The sequence below is a fragment of the Sphaerodactylus townsendi genome, linkage group LG08, assembly GCF_021028975.2.
Source record: "Sphaerodactylus townsendi isolate TG3544 linkage group LG08, MPM_Stown_v2.3, whole genome shotgun sequence".
NCBI classification, from domain to species: Eukaryota; Metazoa; Chordata; class Lepidosauria; order Squamata; family Sphaerodactylidae; genus Sphaerodactylus; species Sphaerodactylus townsendi.
The window spans coordinates 86,582,913-86,595,956 of record NC_059432.1 but is presented as its reverse complement, the minus strand read 5'-3'; the positions used below and the strand labels follow the sequence as shown (position 1 = coordinate 86,595,956).

General features: G+C 42.3%; 1 protein-coding gene across 1 annotated transcript in view; it reads right to left on the bottom strand.

The window, feature by feature from the left end:
* RNF13 (ring finger protein 13) overlaps positions 1 to 9,423 on the bottom strand; it is a 59,479-nt gene extending 50,056 nt beyond the window's left edge. The window contains exon 1 of the mRNA XM_048505566.1: positions 9,287 to 9,423. The gene's annotated coding sequence lies outside the window, so the exon portion shown is untranslated. The remainder of the gene's footprint in view (positions 1 to 9,286) is intronic.
* Positions 9,424 to 13,044: the final 3,621 nt, after the last annotated feature.

The window sequence follows — 13,044 nt, the reverse complement described above, 5'->3', positions numbered from 1 at the left end:
TTGAATTCTATGTTATCAAAGCAGCAAAATAAGTTTATGTTTGAGAGGAATGCAAGAACTGCACACATTTCAATCTTTCCCAAAATTTCCTTTAAAAATAAAACAGAAACAAACCCACGGCTTCAGAATTTCAAGAAACGTTGAATCTCTGAGCACCAGTGATAACATTGAAGATACAGTCATAAAACTCCCAAACAACTTTTAACTGAGAGCTGTCAGCTTCAATTGCTTTTAGGTTTTGCTGGCAGAAGAAAGCTGCAGAAGGTTTACCATGGAATAAAAATGAGTGATTCATTTGATAAAACATTTCACCTTGACTTTCCTTGAGGTTCTAGACAGCTTACAGTAATAGCTGTAAAATAATTTCAACTAAAACCAAACTAAAGTAATAAACCACCAATCTCCCCCAGCCCTGCCCAATGCCTGCCATTTAAAGCTTGTCGACAGCACTAAGCAAACCTTGCAGTGCCTCCTGAAGATCTCCAAAGAGGGGGAGACTCTCACCTCAGAGATCCCATCCCATAAGGGATCCCATCCCATAAAGCCAGAGCAGATGGATAAGGCCCAGGCTCTGGTCAATGACAGACAGGCCACACAGTGGGTGGACAGCAATATATGAGAAGAGACTGTCCTTCAGCTATGTGGGTCTCAGGTTGTGAAGGACTTTAAAGGCCATAATTAGCATCTTGAATTAAGCTCTGAAACTGGCAGCAAAGTATTTCAAAATGTTTCTTAGGGACAGCCCCTGACAATAAGCTGCTGCTTTCTGGACCAGGCGTAGTTTTCAAGTTGTCTTCAAGGACAGTCCCATATAGAACATGTTGCAGTAATCCAACCATCAGGTTACAGAAGCATGGATTAGCATGGCTGGACTGGCCAAGCCTAGGTAACGAGAGAGTTCACAAAGCAAATGCAGTCGCTTGGAGCTCCTGGCTACCATGCCAACCTGGTTTTCAAAGAGCAAGACAAAGTCCGTGAGCGTCCCCAAGCTTTTAGTCTGCTCTGAAAAAACCAACTCCATCTAAGACAAGTGGATTCACTTCCTCTGGAATATCAGATTTCATGACCACCATTATTTCTGTCTTGTCTGGATTCAGCTGTGACTTCTTCTGCCGTAACCACCTGACCACAGCCTGAAAGCACTGGTTTCAGAACTAAGATAGCTTTGTATACAAGCTAAAAAGAATACAGTCTTGAACTGTCCCCTCCATCAAAATTGGCATAATTTGGAGTTATGGCATATTTATTAATTTTTTATTATTATTTTGTTGAATAAATTTACCCCTTAGTTCCAGTCCCACCAAATCACCTAGGATGTGTGTGTGTGACCTAATCGGCAATTAATATTTTAGAAAGCCAATCTGCCAATTAATTTGATTAGAATTTGCAACCTCTGTAGGAGTGATTGTACAACCTCATTTTGCTCTATTTTTCAAACCCTGAAAAATTTGACTTTCTAAAGCAGTGGTTCTCAACCTGTGGGTTATGACCCCTTTTGGGGGTCAAACAACCCTTTCACAGGGGTCGCCTAAGACCTTCGGAAAACACATATTTCTGATGATCTTAGGAACCGAGACACAAATAATTTTATGGTTTTTATTTATTTATTTTTCAGTTTTTTATACCGCCCCATCCCCTAAGGGCTCTGGGCGGTGTACAACACAATAACCATCGTGCACAAATAAAAACAGCTAAGACCTTTAAAAGCAGCGATAAAATGAGAGACTAAATATAATGATTAAAATTAATTTGTAAAATGGTGTCCGACAACATGGCGTCCAACAACATGAGGAACTGTATTAAAGGGTTGCGGCATTAGGAAGGTTGAGAACCACTGTTCTAAAGCAATATAGTAGGTTGGAAACAGATGAAATAACTCCACCATTAGGGGGGAAAGCATAAAATGCACGGACCTCTAAACCATGAAAGGACTGACTTTGTCTAAGAAGCTACGTCCTCTTCTGAAGCCCATTAGTACTGTAGGCATTGTACTCCATAGGAGTAGGAAGAGCCTGTGGCTCACCAGGCAAGATACTTGGAAGCACTTTCCACACACACACATTCCATTGAAAATCCCTTCCCCTCAAACCCAGCATTGCCTCTTCTTCTGACCTGAACATAATCCTAGCACTTTTGGATAAAAACACTAGAAACACTCTCTCTCTCCCTGCTCCCTCCCTTTCCCAAGGTATGTCTGTGGTAACTAGATGACGGTGTTCTGGGTTGAGGTTCCAGTTGCCACGCTGAGCGGATGCTCTGCTGAACTCCGCCACCTTTTTAGATAAGACTAGATGACCCAGTGTTAAAGGTAGTAGCGGATTCTGCCAGCATTGAATGTTGTTCTCAAGGGTAAGGCTTTGCTTTTCCCCACAGAAACAAAACGGCATCCGTTCACTTCTGAAAATAAAGGCTGCCACTGATGTAGGTTGGGCCTACACTGGGAAAAATGTTTTTACCCCTTTCAGTTGCATCTCAGATTGAATAACAAATGACAGAACTGAGAACTGAGCCAGCTTCTCTCTGCTTAGTCACATTCCATCTGCCCAGGCCTTTTCCTGGACTGCACTTAGTCCTGTTAGAATGTGACCGACGTCAGCTGCGAGCCCACAGCAGTTTCAATTCTGCATACTAGGATTTTTCTCTAACCGCTCGTTTCTGTCAAGCTCATTTCTCACTGCATCGTTTTCTCAGGTACAATAAAGGACACTGGGCTGCAAGCCCTGCATGTAACACAGGAGTCGATATAGCTCTACGATGCCCACTCGTAAGAGACAGGACTTTCATGCTGGTAGGATACCATATATGGACTGCAAATTAGCTTACCATATTCTCAAGGAAACGGGAAGGTCAAGCTCTCTAAACAGACTGGCATCTCAGTTTTGGAATTCTCCTGAGTAAATGGCAGTTTGTGTCACAGAAAACGACCTCCACACATCTATTTTAATGCCCTTTTTTTACCAGTCTTGAAGTGCAATTGTATTCCAATTTACATTAGGCTATGGTGTCCATACATACATATACCTATTCTATGACACCTGTACATGGTTCCCATAAGGCAGCGGTTCTCAACCTTCCTAATGCCGCGACCCTTTAATACAGTTCCTTATGTTGTGGTGACCCCCAACCCTAACATTTATCTATTTTACAGATGGAGAACACTGATGCAGAGAGTCTTAGGCGATCCCTGTGAAAGGGTCGTTCAACTCCCAAAGGGGTCCCGACCCCCAGGTTGAGAACCACTGCCATAAGGCAAACAGCAGATTTGCGTGTCGAGATATTTTATGATATGATTTGTTTAATCATATAAGTCAATAAACATGGATGTTTAAGTAAATACAAGAATACATATGCTATAACGGAGTCGTTTTGGTTAAATAAAACTATTCTAATAGCAAAATCACATCAGTAATTTTTATATACGTGTAAAACTAATCTGAAAAGTTATTTTTCAAAAAATGAAACCATTTGGTTGCAAATGTTAAGGTTGTATCAGCAAGAATGAATCTTTGTTTAAAAAACATGATTTAAATTTACTGAGTAGTGATTTAAATCAGTAAATCTTGATCCACCCTGGTTCTTAAGAAGATTAAATGGAGTGCAGGATAATGATGAAAGTTGCTTTGAGGGATTGGAGCACCTTCCTTATGAAGAGAGGCTGCAGCGTTTGGGACTCTTTAGTTTGGAGAGGAGACGTCTGAGGGGAGATATGATTGAAGTCTATAAAATTATGCATGGGGTAGAAAATGTTGACAGAGAGAAATGTTTCTCTCTTTCTCACAATACTAAAACCAGGGGGCATACATAGAAAGTGCTGGGGGGAAGAATTAGGACAAATAAAAGGAAACACTTCTTCACGCAACGCGTGATTGGTGTTTGGAATATGTTGCCACAGGAGGTGGTGTTGGCCACTAACCTGGGTAGCTTTAAAAGGGGCTTGGACAGATTTATGAAGGAGAAGTCAATGTATGACTACCAATCTTGATCCTCCTTGACCTGAGATTGCATATGCCTTAGCAGCCCTGGTGCTCGGGAGCAGCAGCAGGCCATTGCTTTCACATCCTGCATGTGAGCTCCCAAAGGTATCTGGTGGGCCACTGCAAGTGCTGGACTAGAGTGCTGGACTAGATGGTCTCTGGTCTGATCCAGCAGACTCTTTCTTATGTTCTTATGAGTCCTCACTGGAGAGAGGGTGGAGTATAAATGAACTAATGAAATAAAGATGTCACCCTTTTGAGGTTTCACGTATCTTTTTTCTTATACTAAAAATGTCAAAAAATGCTTCACCCTTATTTCACTAATCTTTTTTGACTGCTTCAGTACTAAACTGTAGGTGGATAGATGATAATAGTGGCAGTATGGAGGGTAATAGGGGAGGAAGAATAAGTAGCACAGTTAAGGAAAACAGAGAAAGGCACCAGCTCCTGTCTAGGTATTTCAAATATCGAACTATATGGATCTTAGGATCTGAAGATCTGAAGATAGAGAAATTAAAGATCATGTTACTTGAAATTCTCTTTGGTGCATCCAGATCTAGCAGTCTTAAGATGCAACACACTGGCTATGAGCTCAAATGTCATATCAGCCATGAACAAGCTCATATTCTTCAGCCTCAGCCCTAAATAGCACTGCACTTCCTTACAAGATTCTTGAAAAAATATACATGTGAAGTGTTTCTATATACATACTGAGTGTTATTAGTAGCAGGAATCACTGATGTGGAATGCAGAGGATGCATTCCTTGGGTTGCTGTGAACTCACAGCTCGAGCCTCATAAGCACTTTTTCAACCTACACACTTCAGCAAGAGAACAACCCTATCTTTCTCATGTTATGTAACTATGACTATCCACTATACCGCTCCATCCAGTTTCAAGCTACACTAAGTCAAGACTGCCTGGGAAATAGAGAACAAACCAGTGATGTGTGGGCAATTCATCCAGGAGTCTGAACCTTGGCCCTGAAGAAACATCCCTAGTCCCCTGAATTACATGACAGCTGGCCTAACAAAGGACCAGTTCTTCAAATCATCCAAACACTTAGAGCTGACAACAGCCTGGGGAAAGATCTCCTGCCCCTTTAACAGGCGCTGAATGTGTCGAAGTAAATAGCTGAAAGTTTTCAAGCCATAGAGGTTAGTAATATCCAACCAAACCTTTAATAAAGAGGTAGGACACATTTTCTCCAAGTTGTTGGCAACCCCACCCTGCATCTAGAGAACTGGTAGCTAGATTAGCAAATTCAGAAACATAAAAATGAACCTATTTTATTTATATACCTTCTTATAGTTCATCATGAAGGAAAATAGTTTTCTGTTGTATTTAGAATCTATTCTTAATTCTTTGCACTTGATGACTATCCCCAAACTGTTCCTTTGTACCAGTAGAACTGTAAGACTATTAAAAATATATTTTTATCTGTTTATCTTTGATGCTTACCACAGAAAGCTTTTACAGAACAGGCCCTCTCTATAGTTGATAATCCTCCCATGCCTGCAAAACCAGTGCCCAGACCTAAGCTGGAGATCAGATGACAGTTGGACAGGGACCACTTCTTGGTTGGATCAGTGTTCCAGTAATGCATGAGGAGCCCTTCACATAAAGCATATTAAACAGTGGAAAAACAAAGTGAGTTTAGAAAAAGCTGAAATATATTAACATATTGTGCCAAAACTTTGCTAAGCATACCCAGAGGCAGTAACCCAACTTGAAATATGTCAAACTTGTTACATTTGACAAATCAATCTTGGTCCTTAAATAGGGACAGTATGTTGAACTTTTCAAATAAACTGTTCTGTGACTTCATTCTGGAACAACTTACAGTGCTTACAGTAAGGCGCGTGGCTCCTGTCTAAGCCCATTCACTTCAATTGGCTTAAACTGGAATAACTCTCTTTAGGACGGCACAGTTAGAAAACAAAGATAACAAAACAACATAATTCCACTGCAAGGCAGACCTGTGGACTTTTGGGCAATTATTTACACAGGTTTTGTGTAAGCGTGTTGACCGCCTCTTATCTTGAAAAACACCCAGATAGGAGCACCCAATAGTATGTGAGCAAATGGCAGTCCACCAAGCACTTAACTGCTAGCTGCAGAAATGAGAGCTCAGTGTTCTTCAAGTTCTAAAGAGTACTGCATGCAAACAAAACAGTGTAGTGAATAAAATAAAGCAAAACATCTTCACTTTCCCCGTGTCCATTGCTATAAACATACAAAACAAATAATTAGGAGAGGATGCTATTCAGCAGGGAAAGGATGTTAAACTAACAGCATTGGGCCATAAAACAACAAATGGAGCTGTAGTTCCCTGTTTATTAATATTATTATTCATAAAGCACCAAGCCCATTGTGGATGCTATACAAAGTGGAACAAAACAATCCCTGACCTAAAAACCTAAAATTTCAAACAAATGAGACAAGGAAAGTAGAAGGGGGAGAAACTTTCAAGGAACCTAAAAGCTAAATAAGTTTTTACTCTAAGATAACCTTTCATTTAAAACCATTAGACAACAACAGCACAGTACAGCAGTCAGAGTGTTGAACTAGGATCAAGGAGACCCAGGTTCAAATTGCCACACAGCCATGGAAGTTCACTACGTGACCATGGACCAGTCCCACCCACCCACACAAACAGAATAATCTATCTCACAAAATTACTGTGAAGATATAAATAAGGAGAGCAGAATGAGCCACTCTGGGTGTCCGCTGGGCATAAAAGCAAGACAAAAATGAAATAAACAACATACGTTGTCATCTGAGATACACAAATACACAAGAAAAATTATGATACATTAAAATTAAGACAGTATGAGAAAATATCACAGCTCAGGAAACAATTTCATTTTCATTCTGATTACAATCTTAAAATGAGAACAAATAATCATGTAAAAAATGGACTTGAGAGCCAGCATGGTATAGTGGTTAAGAGTAGGTGCACTCTAATCTGGAGAACCAGGTTTTATTCCCCGCTCTGCCACTTGAGCTGTGGAGGCTTATCTGGTGGACCAGATGAGCTTGTGTACTCCAACACATGCCAACTGGGTGATCTTGGGTTAGTCAGAGTTCTTCGGAGGTCTCTCACCCCCACCTACCTCACAGGGTGTTTGTTGTTGGGGGGGGAGGGGGAAAGGAGATTGTAAGCCCCTTTGAGTCTCCTTACAGGAATATTTATATCCCCCCTTTCTCTCCTGTAAGAAAAAAGGGGAAATATAAATCCAAACTCTTCTTCTTCTAGTGCACTAATTTTAACATCACTGGTAAATGCCCTGAAAAGTATGCTGTGCAAGCAATTATTTGCTAACAGGAAAATTAAATACATGCAGATCCAGCTAAAATTTTCAGCGGTCAGATTTCTATTGGAGAGAACCAGCGTTTCTATTAAAGAGATTTAGAGATTCCTATTAGAGAGAGCCAGTGTGGTGTAGTGGTTAAGAGTGGTGGACTCTAATCTTGTGAACTGGATTTGTTTCCCCACTCCAAATGATGCCTGCTGGGTGACCTCGGGCTAGTCACAGTTCTTTGGAACTCTCTTAGTCCCACCTACTTCACAAAGTGTCTGTTGTGGGAAGAGGAAGGGAAAAGAATTTGTGCTAGATTGGTGAGGGGGTGAACTTCAGAGCTGACAATTTCAATAGTCACTACTAGAATAACTGTTATGTTATCACCAGCACCGACACAACACATGGCATTGTTAGAGGAAGGGATATGGGAACCTCACTACTAATGAGAATGAACTCTTGTCATGGAAGTTTGCTGGCTGTCCCAAAGTCAACTAATCACACAGTCTCAGCCTAACCTACCTTACGAGGTGGTTGTGGGAATAAAATGGAACACAGAACAATGATGAAAACCTCTTTTTGTACTTAGGAGAAAGACAGTGTATAAATAAAGCAAATAAATAATAAAACTGTCATCACAAGCAGATCTCCTTAAAACCCAAATAGAGGATATACTGTGTGGTTTTTTAAAAAAAATATTAAATGCTAAATAACCATTTTGTTGGCTTGATTTCAAATCCAGCCATCCCAACCAGCCTGAATATAAAGGCCTGACAGCACTTTCCAATAATTCAGAAATTTCCCAAGATGGGAGCTTGGAAGCTGCAAACCAATCACCCAAAGAAGTCTCATACCCTTTGCTGTACAAACCCTACACATAGATGACACTGTTGGGAGAACAAGGCAGTCAAGCGATATGGAAAGCTCAAGATACCTAGAACTGTACAAATCAAGATTCACCTTAAAAGCAAGCACTGCAGTTTTGGTACAATCCTACACAGGAGTACAATCCCTGTACTGTACACCAAGCTGCAAGGAACAGTGGGGAGCACTTCAGCTATTTCCCTCCTAAAATAATTTACTGTACAGCCTCAAGTCATTGGGCCACCAGAAGTCACGCTACACAAGATGAACCACTTGGGTACCTGCCCAGGGTGCTGAAAACAAAACACAGCAGAGGGGGAAAAAACAGGAGCTGGCAAACCGTCTTCATTTTTATCTGATCCTGATTCTGGATGATCAAAGTACAAAACCGGGCTATAAACCTACCAGCCCTGAGCACGCATCAGGGGATCTCATTTGTTAACTTTTAACACTGCAAGGCTGTGCTCAGGGTTTTTTTTTTTTTAGCTAGAGAGGAGGGCAGCCAAGTCATCATCACAGGCATTAAGGACATCACAAACATTGCCGCCATCACCCCATTGCGTGCAGCTTTAAAATATTACATATAACGTTATATATAATGTAATATAGGATAGTATAATATAATAGATACGAAAAATAAATCACGCCCAAGTGTGAAGGGTCGGGAATTCCAAAGCAGAAGTTTGCGACTGAGCGTTCATGGAGTTTGGCAGCGATGCATGAAATCAGCATCCGGGGTGGGGGGTGGGGGCTCACATGAGACTCGTGGTCACCGGTCGATGTCGACACAAACTCCAACACGGGCGTGGGGGGGGGGGGGGGGAAAAGGAAGGGCGAGGATGGAACCAGAAAACCCAGGCAAGCAGGTTCGCCCAGAAGCGAAGGCGGCTCAGTCCAGATTACCCCATTCCTCCTCCTGATCCGCCTTCATCGAGCTAGAAACGGAGCGGAGCTCAGGGAGTCGAGAGGCGACAAAAAGCCAGCAAGGTCACGCCGTTAAAGGCGATCTTCCGTCCCAAACGGCCGGCTGAGGGGACTCCAGGCTCCAGCAACACTAACATCAGAGCCTCGAGCCAGGGGCCTAGCGTCTGCAGGTCGCCCCTTGCCGGGTCTCTCCACCCTCAGGTCAGGAAGGCTCTTCCCTTACCTGAAATGCAAACGCAGCTCCAAACGAGGCACCGGGAGGGCCGATTTTACCTCAGGCAGAATCCATAATAAACCACTCTCTCGACCCGTCAGCCAGCCCGCCCCAGGAGCGGCGGAAATCCCACCCTATTCCCCGGCGAGTCCGCTCATAGGCGGAGGAGGTGAGGCGGGCGAAGCGGGTTGGCTCTCGCCGCCTGTCTCTCACAGGGGGGACGCAGGATGCGCACAGAAGGTCGCACGTGACGCCTCTGGGAAGGGAGTGGGCGGGGCGAGGGTGGAGAGGGTGGGGGCGAGGAGCCCGCGGGGGAAGGTGTTGCAGAGCCTCGTGCGAACTAGGCGTTTTATTTTTTGAGGCAAAAAATATTTAACCCGAAAACAAAGCAATTCATTATTCCGTGCTAATAACATAGAATCATAAAAATGATGAGTGTCTTGATGTGCAGAGCGTGTTTCTGCTTCTCTCCTTGCTCCTAGGGGATAGCAGCTAGTTACTAATACAACCAGTCAAGCACATACAGAGGTCTGGAATTAGGTCATTATGTCTCTAGGTTAGAAAAATTAAATCAGGAGGCAAGGAAATACTGACTAGAAAAGGTGGAGGGATAAGTAGCCCACAAAGCCCTCCTGGATCAGACCAGTGGTTCATCTAGTCCAGCAGTCAATTACACACAGATTGGCACCAACAGGGCATAGAGGCTGACGTTTTCCCCTAATGTGGTCTCCAGGCCTGATATTCACAGGTTTACAACCTTTGGATATAAAGGCTTCCTTGAGTCACCATATCTTTTGTGGGTGCATGTGTTAAGTGCTGTCAAGTCGCTTTTAACTCATGGAAACGCTATAAATATTCTCCAAAACATCCTATTGTTAACAGTCTCACTCAGGCCTTGCAAAGTTAGGCTTGAGGCTTCCTTGATTGAGTCAATCATCTCATGTTGGATCTTCCTTTTTTCTCACTGCCTTTTTACTAACATTGGGTTTTCCAGTGATTCTTGTCTTCCCATAATGTGGTCAAAGCATGATAGCGTCAGTTTTGTCATGTAAGCTTCGTTGGAGAGACCATTAAAACTTGATTTGATCTAGAACCCACTTGTTTGCCGTCCATAGTTATCTGTAAAGCTCTCCTCCAACACCACATTTCAAAGGAATGTACTTTCTTCCTGTCATCTGCCTTCAACTTTCACACTCATACATAGTAATAGAGAACATGAATTAACTTGATTTTGGCTGCCAGTAACACAACCTTACACTTAAGAATTTATTTCTAGCACCTTCATGGCTGCCTTTCCCAGTCTCAATCCCCTTCTGATTTCTTGGTTATAGTCCCCCTTTTAGTTGACAAAGGAACCAAGGAATAGAAAATCTTGAACAATTTCAATTTGTTCGTTGTCAACTGTAAAGTTGAGTAATTTTCCCAGTAGTCATTACTTTGCTAGTACCTACTGATAAGCCTATTTTCCATGACTATCTAATTCCCTTTTAAAGCTGCCTGTGGCTATCACTTCATTCTATAGCAGCAAAATGCACATTTTAATCACTTATTATGCAAAGAAGAAAGCAGATCCCATTGTGCCACAGTAATTTGAAAGGCAGCAGTGGACTTGAGTTCCAGTTCTCATCTTGCTGTGAAGTTTGCTGGATGACCTTCAGCCAAGCACTCTTTTTCTCAACCTAATCTTCCTCACTGGTTATTTGGAAGATAAAATATGAAAAAGATAACAGCATATGCTATCCTTAGCTCATTGGCTAAAAGGCACTGGATAGTTTAAAAAACAAAGCAAATTAATGTACAAGTTCAAATGACATGAAAGTGGCAGGATTCTTCATCAGAGGTGTAGCTCCAAGGGGACCCTGGGGGCAACGCACCAGACGGGCGCTCCTGGGGGGGTGCGGCGAGGGCATTATGGGGCGGGACAGGGATGGAGGACGCACCAGTGCACCGGGCGCTTTTCCCCCTTGCTACACCTCTGTTCTTCATAGAGATTGGGATATTAGTAGATAGTGCAGTAGTAAAAAATCAAGAGTTAACTCCAGTTCTATTTATTGTTATAGTAATTTTGCGGAGGCAAACAGTCCTACTGAATTTAGAGCTAACCAGATTATATTTGATTGATGGCTTCTGCCCAGATTATGTGTAATTTTTCTCTTTCAAAGCATGCTGTAAGTCTCATTACTGATCTGAACCAGTGGATTTGCATAGAATGTTGTTCAGAATGCTGGCAATTAAATTTAGCAGCGAGAAATTGGATGACTGCAGTTAAGTCGCCAATACTCAACTCCGCAACAGTGGTCTAGGTAAACTGAAACAGCAAAGAGCCATTTTATCCCATGGCAGCTTCTCTATCCAGCTGGTCATGAAGAGAGATGCTATCTGATCCTAAGATATAGGATGCCTGTTCTCGCAGAAGATCCCTATTTATTATGCAAGTACTGTCTGCCACAATCATCCAGATTCAGTGCATTCCTACCCTACCATCATAGCAAAATAAAATCCAACATAAACAAAAACATTCATTTAAGTAAATCACTGGATATTTGGTTATTAAAGAACTCAATAGTTTATTGTAATTTTACTTGCTTTATAGGAAACTTTGGAAGTAGTATAAGCCATGTTTTGTTCTACTCAGGAAATGTGTTACTATAGTCTGTTTAGCACTGTCTTGTCTCAATTGCTTGGATTAGTTTCAGTTGCTACCTCCTGAGAATGCTGACAGGGTCATTAGAGAGGTTAAGACTTACATGTGTGGGTTGGTCGTTGGTCAAAATGGTGTTTAGCATCCAGCGGAAGGGCAGGAGCCAGTTGTGTCTGGAAGAATAAAATGCCTTATCAAGAGATGAGTGATCTTAGCTGCCTTGAAGGAGGAAGTCATGTGATGACTCATTAAAAAAAAACCCTTCACTGAATCCTGTGTTGAGAGAAAGTCCTCAGTGGGATGGTGGCAGTGTAATTCTAGCTTTTCCTGGTTGATGCTGATTATCTAGATTCATGTTAATTGGACTTATTGTCCCATTTTGGATCTAAAACTTCTTTGGTCTTTTTGACAGATGGCCTTTGTTGAGAGTTAGATGCTGGGCATTGATACCCATTATAAAAACTGGAACATTTTATATGACATTCCCATGTAGGAGGGTGTTTCTACATGGCAGGGGGTTGGACTTGATGGCCCTTGTGGTCTCTTCCAACTCTATGATTCTGCAATGGGAGGGAACTTAACCAGGTATCATGCCATAGAGTTCACCCTTCAAAGCAGTCATTTTGTCCGAGGGAACTGATATTGATCTTCTAGAGATCAATTGTAATAGTGGGAGATCTCCAGGTGCTACCTGGACAATGGCACCCTTACATATGGTAGCTTTCTGGACTATTGATCTTTTTTCGGGTCAGTTTTAGTTTGCTTGGATTATTGTAACCTGCTTGTGACAATGGGGAAACACATTATCAAAAAAGGTCTCAAACAATCCAAGTGGACATTCTGAACAGGTGACTGGAATCAGTAGTATGATAGCTCAGGGTTAATAACCTGAAGCAGACTCTAGACAAGATACAAGTACTGTGCAGTTTAGCTGACTGAATAGGGGGTATTCATCCTCCTACCCCAATCCACCATTTGTCCCTCTGCCATAACCACTCCTGCCTCTAGAGGGCTCCCTGGGCCTCAATGAAAAAAGGGAGGGGCTTGCAACACCAGGTGGCTGCTGCGCTTCTCCCCTGTGTTCTGAGTGGGATTATCTACAAGGAGTGGCCAGCCTATGGTGCTC